Source organism: Cynara cardunculus, unplaced genomic scaffold, assembly GCF_001531365.2.
Source record: "Cynara cardunculus var. scolymus isolate 2C unplaced genomic scaffold, CcrdV1 Un_Scaffold_4136, whole genome shotgun sequence".
In the NCBI taxonomy this organism is placed as follows: Eukaryota; Viridiplantae; Streptophyta; class Magnoliopsida; order Asterales; family Asteraceae; genus Cynara; species Cynara cardunculus.
In genome coordinates, this window is record NW_020201764.1 from 33,938 (window position 1) to 47,551 (window position 13,614).

Genomic DNA, 13,614 nt, shown 5'->3' on the forward strand with positions numbered 1-13,614 from the left:
CTAATTAGTCCTTTGAGATCTCAAAAGCTGCAGGAGATGGGCTGCCAAAAAGGGAGGATGTGACCCCAAAAGATTCTCGTACTATTTTCAAGAATGCCCCTGGATCATCCTGCAGCGAGTGCTGAAGCATGCTTTAGCCAAATACCTATAAACATGGCTATTTTCTCCAAAAATTAACATACATCCAAGAAGTAAACATATTTATCATATCACCTTAGCTCCAATATAAAAATAGAAAAACAAACCGAAAAGACTCAATTTGTGGAATTTGGGAAAATAAAATGGGCAAATAAAGTGAAGAAAAAGTGCAAAAGTATCAAATAAATTGGTACTTATCAACCACCCAATCATCAACATTCTCCAAAACCACATTCTAAACCCTGCTTGACAAATACAGATGACCTTGTACCTGAAAGGTATACCAAGAATACTGGCAATCTTTCGCCATTACCGACTCTCAAAGAAGAATCGTTGGAGATTTATATGTCTCCTCTTCAAAGGAATTTGTTACTGTTCGCATTTCAAGGTCCATGTTTTTGCGGATTCTTGAATTACCAACGAAAACTGACCTAGGGCTTTTTGAGTACACCCCTCTCCCATCTGGGGACGAGATAGTGGCATTTTTGAAATTTTTGGGGTACAACAAGGCAATCCAGCACCCGTCACAATATCGTCGTCAATACCTACCATTAATGTGGAATACACTGTTCACATTGGTCAACAGATCACTGACAGGGAAGTTTTGGGAGCCTCGACATGTGCTCAACGAACGTTCTTCAAATCGTATATGGCATCTTCTTCAACCTATCTCTGAACTACTCCTTGATACTTTACACAGAGTTCAAGGCTGTCGTGGCCAAGAAATGTCAAGAGGTAGCCAAAGGGAGACAGTTGCCATCTCTGCTATTTCCACGTTTCTTGGGTCTTCTCCTAAGACCTGCTCTCGACGAAAACAATATTGACGTGGGTCGTCTACCTATTCACAAGGTGAATGTGCTCACTCAATACAGGCCAACATTTAACAAAGAGGGATACGCAACAGAGAGGCTCATCCCAAATAAGCTCAAGACCTATATGAAGACAAAAGAGATCAGGAGAGCGTACGGATGTACATGCAAGACACTAGAACAAGTGTCTCGAACCCCGGTATGCATAGGAACAGCCGATGAAGAAGAAAGAACTGACGACACATTAAGGCCTCAAGTAGAGGGAGAGATGGTAAGAGCAGAAGAAGAGAGGGTGAGAGCAGAGCAAGAGAGGGAGAAACAAAGAAAACGAGAGAAAGCAAGGAAAAAGAAAATAGAGAGGGAGAGGAAGAAAAAGGAAGAAGCAGAGCGAGTAGAGCAAGAGAGATTGGCTGAGCTTGCTCGTGTACAAGCAGAGGAGGAGCAAGCAGAAAAAGCTCGACAAGCAGAGATAGCTCGTCTAAGTGAAGAAGCCAGACTTAGAGCAGAGGAAGAAGCTCGTCGAAACTTGGCCCAATCCTCTAGTCCTAACCAAGGGAATGACCAAGAGCACTTCGATGATGCTATCAGGTCTTATATAAGTGAGGAGAGTGAGGAAGTGGAAGAAGAGAGTGAGGAAGAAGAGGAGGATAGTAAGGAGGGACAAGAAAGTGAGAGCGAGGAGGAAGAAGAGGAAGAAGTGGAAGAAGAGGGAGGAGGTGCAGAAGCTGTTATGCCTCGGGACGAGCCAGAGCAGCCAAGGCTAAATAGGCACACTCGTTTTACCACCCCAACTCCCAGTACGAATGAATCATCTGACTCTGGTGGTCGAGACACGAAGGTCATTGAAACAGAGGTGCACACCTCGAACCCAAGCCAGCCTATCCAACCAGAGGTCACATCTGCCTCTGGTTATATCAGCCAAAGGGAAGCCTCACCACAGGGAACACCATCTCAAAAGGGTGCAACCTTTGAAAATATAAGTGATATGTCTCCCCATATCACACCACTTTCCCATATAGAGGAATTTGTTTCCTCTACATGTGTAGACTCCAACCTTGTTCAGAGTAAAGAATAGGTGGACAAGGCTTGGAGACTGTCAACCAGTCCCTTAGTCCACTCATAGAGAGCCCTCTGGCTAGCTCTGAACCAACCTTGGATACTCTCCCTGACAGAACAGAGGTTGTGAATTCTCCTCAAGGAGAACCACAAGGATCATCTAGAAGTCCTTCCCCGACCAACATCAATCAAGTCGTGAATGAAGGTGTCCCTAGAAGGGGGACTCAATCTGGCCCATGTGTTGAGCCAGAGGTTACACAACCTGTATATGTCACAAGGGAAGAGTTACATTCCCTTTTCACCTCTATGCGGTGCTCCTTGGAAGAGCTAAAACTCATCATGGCCCGTGCAGAGCCGTCTCCTTTTGCACCTGCTCTGGATGAGGTACGAGCATCCTTGGCAGTATTGAGAGATGAGTCTTCGACAATCGTCTCGAAAATTTAACGAAATTGATAGCACGTAATGCAGAGACCTTGCAAAAGGTCATATCATCTTCACAGAGGGGTGATGCGTCAACTTCCCACGATGCACAGGCGATCATCCCTCTGAACGTACCTATGGATTATGTCACACAGAGCGTAATGAATGCTCTAGGTGACAGACTTCTACAAAAGGTGGCAGATTTAACTTCTGATTTCAATAGCAAGGCCATAGAAGCAGTGGAGGCCATCAAAGTTTCTCTGGCCAAGTTCAATTACTGTACGGACGTTGAAATTCGATGGGTTGGCGATGCAGTAGAAGATCTCCTCAAAGTTTTTGAGGAGAGGATCAAGTCCATGCCTCAAGCAGAGGACCAGAGGCCAAAGCGACGAATGGATCCATCTCCTCGTGCTGAGCCGTTGAAGAGGAGACGACTTGACGATGATGAGGACTCAAACCAGTCTGGTCCTCAAAATCATCAAGAGCGGGAGAACTATCATACAGCCATTCCATGTATGGTTTCCCCCTTTGTACCAATGTCCTCTGCCCCTCGCAAACCAGCTCAAGATCATTAAAGGTAGAGGGCACAGAGCCAACCAACACCAGAAAATGTAGAGGCACTTCGCAAAGGGAAAATGCCCATGACGTCTCAGGCAGAGCTAGCTAGGCTACGAAAGAACATAGAGGTCATAGATCTCTTATCTGTCTATAACTCGTCTGATTCTGACCTGGCTCTGTCCTCATCTACAGAATACGCCATGGACACAGCTGCTCCAACAAGAGGACAAGAAGAAGAGGTGGTAGCTATGAATGTGGCTGATCCTTCACTCTTGTGTATTCCAGTTGCTGTTCCTCTAGAAGGCATTACTGTTGCTGCTTCTCCACCACAACAAAACACTCACAGAGCTAGGGTCCCTGCTCAAGGGACCAGGGTTGTCACTCCTTCTATGAGGCACCGGGTACCTGTCAAGCCAAACAGAGCAGATCTAGAAGGCGAAACTAGCAGGCCAAAATGGAAGCATCCCTCTGATCGTGTTCAAAAGATCAAGGAAAGTATGGATGCCATGTTTAAGCCAACACCTCATGATAAACCGATCAAGGACAGAACAAAAAGCGAGGATATCTACCAATTCCTTTGCAACCTATGAGAAGAGACATCGGTCCAGAAGATCAGTCTTCATTCTATGGTTCAAGAGCACATCAGGCAGAGATTCCTAGATCGCTACACTCAGCCTATCACTGCAGTCCATTTCGTCGATGGAATAAAGCAAGTCCTTGACATAAAGAAACGTACCTTTGCGCATAACCAGATTATATTCTACGAGTATACAGTGGAGAGGTCTCGTGGACAGATTTGTAGGTTCACAGATTGTGACCTTATAAATCTGAATCCGTGGGATCTTCTCTCTCTGTTCTACTTCACAGATCACAAGAAGGACAAGGGTGTCAAATATGTTGTTGCCAACTCTGCCATACGCCAAACGATGATAGACATGCTCAACTTCAGATGCAAGTTTGATTTCCAACTAGCTTTGGATCTAGGAGTGGATCAGTTGACTGTCGCTGCACCAAAAGAAGATATGCAGGACATCAATAGCATCCCCTTCGGGACGGTATTGGTGGAACCAAAAGTGGGAGTGGTGTTTCGAAACGCACAACAGAAGATCTTCTTTCAAGACAACCAGAACTACAAGTACTCCAACTCTACTCTGCGCTACATAAGAGACAATCTAGTCAAGAGCAGAGACTTCCCTCAGGAGTAAAGAAGCAAGCAAGAATTTTTCTCAGGTCAATACACAACATGCTAGAGTTTCATGAACTTCTTAGGAAGTTCATTAGACTTCAAAATGTTTAGACCTCTTATCTTTGGTAAGTACTTTTCTATCTTTAATTCAGTGTAATTTCCGTTCCAATCGTATTGTACTTCTTTAGATAGTTCATGTAATTCAGAGGTTCCTTTTAACCTCTTGCTTCATTTAGTCTTTCTGTTTTGTAAATCACGTAAGAGCCTGCCTTATTTACACTTAGGGGGAGATTGTTAGACCCCAACTTCTGAAAGTGTAAGTAAGAAGTCTCTTACTCTAGTCGGATAGGACTTAGTCTATTTGAAGCGGTCTGGACTAAGAGCTCTCACACAGAAGATCAAGAACTAGAGCTCTTACTCAAGAGTTAAGGCTCAATTCATACTAAGCCCGTGCTCTATCCTCGTGGACACTCAAGCCTTGTGCGCCAAAAAGGCATAAGCGCTTGACTTAAACCTACAACTCCAAGACCCAGAGCCTCTGTATAGTACATGCAAAGCTTCTGCATATGCAGAGCCTCTGCATAGTACATGCAGAGCTTCTGTATATTCATGTAGAGCTTCTGGCTACCTTCTCCACGAAATACGCGTGTGTTAGCCCAGACTTTCTCGCAAGCGTCTAACAGATTTAAGGCGGCTTGACCAAGTCTACTCCACTATTCAAGGGAAGTCAAAGATAAGGATGTAAACCAGTCAGCTCAGAGTTTCATGCCTATTATATAGCTTAGTTTGTTAGACCTGGGCGTATATAAGGAGGCTTCCGCCTCAGGTTCAAAAGATCTGAAGAAACCGACTTACACTATATGCATTTTTTGTGAGATTACGTTTGTGCTTCAATTATTCATCTTTTATCAATAAAAGCATTCGGTATATTCAAGTTCATTCACTGTTTTACTGTCATCTTTGAATTTTCTGATTAATCATTCAAGATACATTGTTTGTTCTTAATTCTCATCTTACATAAACTGTGTTTATGTCAATTAAGAGTATTTGGGTTCAACATCCACGAAGATGGAGCGTGGGCTTTGTATGAATGGAACCTTCACTCTTTGAGTAAGAGCTCTTGTTCTTGAACTTCTGCATGAGAGCTATTAGTCCAGACCGCTTCACTAGGCTAAGTCCTATTGACTAGAGTAAGAGACTTCTTACTTACACTTTCACAACTTGGAGTCTAACAATCTTCCTATAAGTGTAAATAAGGCAGGCTCTTACTTGAATTACAAAACATAAAGTCTAGTCGAAGCTAGAGGTTAAAAGGAACCTCTGTTTTACATAAACTATCTAAAAAGTACAATACGATTGAATGGAAGTTACATTGACTTAAAAGATAGAAAAAAAAACTTACAAAAGATATGGTCTAAATGTGTTAAAGTTTAATGAACCTCCTGAGAAGGTCACGAAACTCTAGCATGTTGTGTATTGACCTTAGGATGATTTTTGCCCTTTTCTTTGCTTCTGGGGAGTTGTCTCTGCTTCTTACTAGGTTATCTATGATGTAGCACAGAGTAGAGTTTGAATACTTGTAGTTATGGTTATCTCGAAAAAAGATCTTGTTTCCTTGTGCATTTCGAAATACCACTCCTGCCTCTGGTTCCACCAACACAATCCAAGAAAGAATGCTATTGATGCCCTGTAGATCTTCATTTGGTGCAGTGACAGTCAATTGATCCACTCCCAGATCCAGAGCTAGTTGAAAATCAAACTTACATCTGAAGTCGAGTAGGTATGTCATCGTTTATTGTATAGCAGAGTTTGCCACAACATATTTAAGCCCCTTATCCTTCTTATGATCCATGAAGTAATACAGAGATAGAAGATCCCACGGATTCAGATTTATAAGGTCATAATCTGTGAACCTACAGATCTGTCTGCGAGACCTCTCCACCGTATACTCATGGAAAATGATCTGGTTTTGCGCGAAGGTACGTTTCTTAATGTCGATGACTTACTTGATTCCATCGACGAAGTGGACTGCAGAGATAGGCTGTGTGTAGCAATTTAGGAACCTCAGCCTGATATTCTGTGGGACCATTGGATGAAGACTGATCTTGATGACCGGTGTCTCTTCTCGCAGGTTGTAGAGAAATTGGTAGATGTCCTTGTTGTCTGCCTTGTCGTTTATTGGCTTGTCAAGGGGTGTTGGCTTCATCATTACGTCCATGTTATCCTTGATCTTTTGAACTCGATCAAAGGGATGCTTTCTTTTTGGCCTACTATTTGCGCCTTCTTCTTCTGCTCTGGTTGGTTTGACAGGGACCCTCCGCCACATAGCCGGAGTGACTACTCTGGTCCTTTGAGTAGGAACCCTAGCTCTGCATGTGTTTGTTGGTGGTGGAGGAGCAACTACTGTTACGTTTTCAAGAGGAATAGCAAAGAGTGTTGGATCGGCCACATTCACTGCTACCACATCTTCTTCTTGTCTTTTTGTTGGAGCAGCTATGTCCATGGCATATTCGGTTGATGAAGACAGAGCCGGTTCTGAATCAGATGAGTCGTAGACTGAGAGAAGATCAATTACGTCTTTCTTCCTTTGTTGCTCAGTCGGCTCTGCTTGGGATGCCATGGGCATCTTTCCCTTACATAGTGCCTCTGCATTCTCTCGTGCTGGCTGACTTTGTGTTCTCTCCCTCGAATGATCTTGCGCTGGCTGGCGTAGAGCAGAGGCAGATGGTGTAGAGGGGGCATTCGTAGATGTAACACTTAGAGTGGTTGTTGAACGCTTCTCCCCCTCTTGACGATTTTGAGGACCAGACAGGTCTAGGTCCTCATCATCGTCAAGCCTTCTTTTGAACGCCTCGGCACACGGGGTTGAGTCCATTCTTCTTTTTGGCCTCTGCTCCTCTGCTTGAGGGATGGGCTTTTTTTTTGCCTCAAATAGTTTGAGAAGCTTTTCTACTGTGTTCCCAACTCGTTGGATTTCCAGTTTCGTACGGTAGTTGATGGCAGCCAGAGAACGTCTGATTGAGTATGCTATCTCTGTGGCTTTATTGTTCAATTTTGATGTGAAACTCGCCACCTTCTGTAGATGTCTGTCACCCAGAGCATTCATTGTGCCCTGAGTGACATAATCGACAGGTATATTGAGAAGGATGAGCGCATGTGCATCATGAGAATTGGAAGCTTCATCCCTCTGCATACATGCTATGACCTTTTTGCAAGGCCTATGCATTTTGCGCTGTCAATTCCTGAAGGGTATCGAGACGAGAGGCATTTATCAAAGATTCAGCCCTCAATACTGCTAAGGATGCTCGTATCTCATCCAGAGTAGATGCAGAAGGTGATGGCTCTGCACGGGCCATGTTGAATTTTAGCTCTTCCAAGGAGCACAGCAAAGAACTGGCAAGAGATTGGAACTCTTCCCTTGCGATATAGGTTGTTTGGGTAACCTCTGGCTCAACACATGGGCCAGACTTAGTCCTTGTTCCAGGGACACCTTCTTGCTCGACTTGATTAACGTTGGTCGAGGAAGGATTTCCAACAGATCCTCGTGGTTCTTCTGGAGGAGAATTCACTACTGTTGTTCTATCATGAAGAGTGTCCAGGGTAGGTTTAGAGTCAGCTAGAGGACTCTTCATGAGTGGACAAGGTGATTGGTCGAGAATCTCCATGTCTTGTGCACCTAATCCTTGCTCTGAACAAGGTGAGGAGTCTACATGTGCAGAGGAAGCGAATTCCTCTGTGTGGGATAGTGGCGTGATATGAGGAGATATATCACTTATTCTTTCAAAGATTTCACCCTTTTGAGAGGATGATCCCTGAGGTGTGGCTTCCCTTTGGCTTTCATAACCAAAGGCAGATGCGATATCTGGTTGGTTTGGTAGGTTAAAGTTCGAGGTGTACACCTCTGTTTCAATGACCTCCGTGTCTCGACCACCGAAGTCAGATGATATGTTTGCATTAGGAGTTGGGGTATTGAATCGTGTGCCTATTTACCAACCTAGGCTTCTCTGGCTCGCCCTGAGGCGGAGCAGCTTCTGCACCTCCTCCCTCTTCTTCTTTTTCTTCATCCTCTTCACTCTCCTCACTTTCTTCTTCTTCCTCCTCACTCTCCTCACTTGAAGTATATGACCCAGCAGCATCATCGAAGTGCTCTTGGTCATCCTCTTGGTTAGAGCTAGAGGATTGCTCCAAGCCTGGAGTGGCTTCTTTCTCTGCTCTAAGTTTTGCCTCTTCCTTTAGACGAGCAATCTCTGCCTGTCGATCTCTCTCTGCATGCTCTTCCTCTTCTCGCACACAAGTAAGTTTTGCCAGTCTGGCTTGCTCTGCTCGATCCTCCTCTTCCTTCTTCTTTCTCTTCCTCTTAAATCTCTTATTCTTTGCTTCCTCTTTCTTTCTTTGTTTTTCTCTCTCTTTCTTCAACCTTACCTCCTCTTCCTCTGCCTGAGGCCTTAGAGTGTCCTCTGTTCTCTCTTCCTCTTCGGTTATTCCTATGCGTGTTGGGGTTCGAGGCACTGGTTCTAGTGCCTTGCATGCATGTCTGTATGCTTTTCTTACCTCCCTCGTTTTCATATACGCAAAGAGCTTCTTTGGGATAGGCCCCTCTAACGTGTAGCCCTCTTTGTTGAGAGTGGGCTTGAGGTGGATGAGCACGTTCACTATGTACACGGGCAGATGACCCACTTCTATGTTTTTGTCATCAAGAACAGGCTATAAGAGAAGACCCAGGTAGCGGGGAAACAACAGAGATGGCAATTCCTTTCCTTTGGCCACCTTTTGGCATTTTTTACCAACGACATCCTTGAACTATGTGTAGAGTATCAAGGAGTAGTCCAACGACAAGTCAAAGAAGATTTCGTACATAATCTGGAGAATGTTCATGGAGCACATGTCTAAACTCCCAATCTTCCCTATCAGTGATCGATTAACCAATGTGAACATTGTGTTCCACATTGGAGGCAAGTATTGGCGACGGTATTGAGACGGGTACTGGATAGCTTTGTTGTACCCCAAAAATTTCAGAAAATAGACGATTTCATCCCCAGACAGGAGAGGGGCATACTCATTAAGCCCTAGGTCCGTTTTTGTAGGGATTTCAAGAACGCGGGAAAACAGGGACCTTGAAATACGAACATTGAAGAACTCCTTTGAAGACGATACATAAAAGTGTCACACCCCGCTAAATCGGAAACACGAGATATGACAGCTCACGGTTTCATTGCAGAAGTAATAGATAACACCATAATTGAAATATATAAATTACAAGTTCACGATTTACAGAAACATAATAAACTGCTCTCATAAGGAGTCAGTGATGTACAAAATGCAAAAACAATCTAGTTCAAAAGGTTGAAATGTTGATGTCGTTGCACACACATGCTCAAAACGTCACTTACTTATTTCCTGAAAAGCATGAAAGAAAAAAAAGGTCAACTACAAAGAGTTGGTGAGTTCACATGTTTTATATGCATAGAAACTTTTCAATGCAGAAAATTTCATTCTTGAAAACTTATTTATAACACTTGCACATGGTTAAATGAAAATTTTAATATGATGTCTAAACTCAAGCCGCTACAGATCCATTTCCGACAACAATTAGTCCCAAAAACATTTTTACGAACTACCATGAAGTGGCCCACGCGCCAACTTAGGTACCACGGTTCGTCTACAGAACTACCTCAGCAGTGGTGTTTAACCAACATGTGTAGAACTAAATGGGTAGGACTACCTCAGCGGTGGTGCATTCACACACATGTGTAGCCTACAATAATAATAAATAGCAGAGTGCACCCGTTTTTGGGTGGGAATGTCAACCAAATAGCGCTATCCACAATATTATCGGCCTGGCACAATTCCAAGTTAACGAGTAGCGTACACGGTTAGGGACGATAAATAACATCACTCAAGTACATCAATTTAGCATTTAGACCATTGTGCATTAATAATCAGATATCATGATTATAACAATTTACATTTAAACAATTCAATTTGCAATTTATTCTTGCTTTTCCACCAAATATTCAATAAATAATAACGCGATAAAAACGGGGCCGTGATTACTCACCGAATTACTTAGCGTGAAACTTGATGACTTTGGCGGTGAGATGCTCTAAGATCTCGGTCTCTCCTCTCCTACGATGTCCAAAGTCTAAAATTAGTCTACCTATCTGATTTCGGCATAGATAAAGTATTTATTTTTATGTAATGCCGATAAGTTCTCATTATTTAAAGTTGATATTTATAATATAATGTCCTTTAAGTTGTCCTTTTTAATGAAAATTAAACTTGAAATCCTTTTCACATAAAATCATAAATTGGGCAGAAGGTAAATTGTTTCTGGAATTTTTGGTCTTATAAAACGTCATCAAAAGGTACCTTCCATAACTCTTTTTGAGTCCAAATTTTTATATCATCAATAATAATGAGTTAAACAGATTTTGTCCAAATATCAAAAATTTTGGATCGGTTTAAAGCACTCATCATTACCCTACAACTTTGAGTGTCATAGTCCCCAAGACAGATTGCACACTCTTCAAGTGACGGTCATTTGGGGAGTCTAAACTCATCATTTTTCAGTGATTCTAGCTGTATTTTAAATCTAACACATAAGGATAACTTTCAGAAAAATAATCACCCATTTTCATTGAGTTTTGAAGGAGATATGAGCGTTTTAAAATGCATGCGAGATTCTATCAGCATTGCTCTTTTGCCACCATAATCTTGTATCAAGAACTTGAAGGCTCAAAACTAAATATTTTTGAGTGAGACCAGATGCATTAGAAAGCTAACTCATTAATATAAGTTATAGAAAAAACATAAACCATTTTGGAGGCATAACCAAAGAGATATGGTCGTCCAAAGTAGGTTTTACCTACTGTCAAGTGTGTTGTTGCACACTTATTTTGTTCTAAACATTTGAAGGTTCAAAACTTACTCTTTTTATGTGATTCCAGTGGGGATAGAACCCTAACTCACTGAACTTCATTTTAATAAAAAAAAAAAAAGGAAACGTAGCATTTGGACTATTATTTTGGGAGAAATGGGCGACAAAACTACTAGGTATTAATCTATCAGCTCCAAACAACCGCTTTTATGGTAAAAAAAACCCACATGCAAGCACTTTTACCAACTTTTTTTGAGTTCTAATGTTTGGGATCATGGATTACCACCATTTCAATGATATATATATCATATTTTTGGTGTGTAATCTACCCTAAGAACTCAGAGAAGTCGTGGGTTTAGGGGAAGTGTAAGATAAAGTAGAAGAAAAACGGAATTTTACAACAAAAATGAAAGAAAAATGCATAGACAATGTTCTTACCTTCTTGTATGAAGATTGTTCTTTGATTTTCTTCAAAGAACTTGTAAAATGATGAGGGTTTAGRGAGAAAMTYGGCTGGGTTAGAGAGAAGGAGGAGAATTTTGTGAAGAGAGAAATGTAGAACTGAGAGGGAAATGAAGGTAGACTAAAGGTCACCTTCATTTAAATGTTTAGAGGGAATGGTGGGGGGGATAGAAGGGGCCGGCCATGGGCCTAACACAAGCCCAAATTTTCATTTTCTTTTAAAACCTAAATATCTTGTATTTTACCAAATTAAAATGGCTACCTGTGATAAAAATCAGTATTTGGTCAAAATTTCAGATTTTTGTGAAATTGTCTGGACTTTTAAAATTAAACTTTTTATATTTTAAATTTGGACTTTATATTATTAACTTTTTTCATATTTTGGAGAATTTTTAGAGTTTTCGGCATTACATAAATTAACTTTATCAGTTACTTGTCGAAACATGACTTTCTGACCTAAACGCCGGCAATCTAAACCAGCTGAGTTCTAATCAACTTAACTAAGCTCTAATAAGTTATATTTCTAATTTTGGAAACCCTATGCAGATACTAACCTGGATTTCAGAATTGAGGGATGTCACAAAAAGTCTGCAACAATCCCTCGTTGGGAGTCATTTATGGCACATGATTGCCAAAATTCCTGGATATACCTTTCCGGTACAAGGTCATATGTGTTTGTCAAGGCAGGGTTCAAAAAGTGTTGTTGAAGGATATCTATAACTGGGTGAAATTTTTGGTCAAAGTTTTCTAGAGAAAGTTGGAGGGCATGGTTATTTGGCTTGATTGGAAGAGGAACCAAGTTTTGACTGGTTTCCTCAACGGTTTTCAGGGTAGTTGTGTAGGTTTGGGAGTTTCCAAATTCGGAGGAAGACATTGTTGTAGGTTCTTGGTGAAAAGAAAGGTTTTAAAAGGTTAGGGTTTTCAAGAATTGGTTCTTGATTCTTAAAATAGGTTGAAGAAGGGTTTGTACGACTTACTTGACAAACAAGATGAAGATTCAATCTATGATTGTAGCTCTAGAAACTAGTTTGAAAGCTTGAAGGAGAATCAATGGCGGTTTTGAAGCGTTGAAGACGACGAGTTCTTTGGAAATTTGTGTAAGTGTAAAAAAAATTGGGGGAAAATAATTTGTTTAAATAGAAAAAGAAATAAAATACTCGAGTGAATGGCGCCCCAATCGTCAGAAAAAACTGAAGCGGTTTTCTCACAGCCTGTGGGGAATTGCCACGTGGACTGTCAGCTGCAAGTGGCGCCTCCCGGGTTTGAAAAAAATTAAGAAAATAGGCGGTGACGCTTAGTTAAATGACAGCTATTTAAAAATATTTTAAAATACGAACCGTATGCCTTCTTAATAAAATAATATATTTTTTAATTTTCAAAAAAAATGTAACAAGTGTATATACTCTGGTTTTAAGATAACAACCATTAGACAGAAGCTCTGTATTGGAGTACAGAGTTGTTGTGATTAGTCTGCTTAAAGAATTTAAAAAGAACCCAGAGTACTACATAAAAGAAGAATAACATACCTTAGGATCTCATACAGAGACTCATGGTTGGACTATACATGTCCTCTGTTTAGAAACTTGTTATGTTTAGAGGCAGTGGCTCTGTCCTATAATCATAAAAGTTTTGAAGCAGAGGCTCTATATAGTACATACAGAGGCTCTGTGTGATTTATGATCTAGCACTCCCCCTCGACTTGAGCTCTGCTTATCTACTCCCCCTATGCTTGGATCATGTATGATAAGTATTGGACAAGCATGACAAACAAGGTACAGAGGCTCTGTATGTACTATACAGAGGCTCTATGTAGGACCTGAAATTCAGCTTTGATATTTGATCTAATACTCTGAATGAACTCTAAGACGATTAAAGTGCAGCGGAAACAATATTAAGAACAGAACAGAGTAAAATAAACCAAGAACACACAGTCAAGATGAGGAAGAAGATGAATGCAGGAGAATTGTTTCAAAGGTTTTTCAATTCATTCAATTGAAAAATTGATGATTACAATACGGAAGCACACTGATTACAAATTCCTTAGCCGCTATATATACTAGTTCCTAACGACCTTACTGACAAGATCTTGACGCGTGAAATCATCTAAG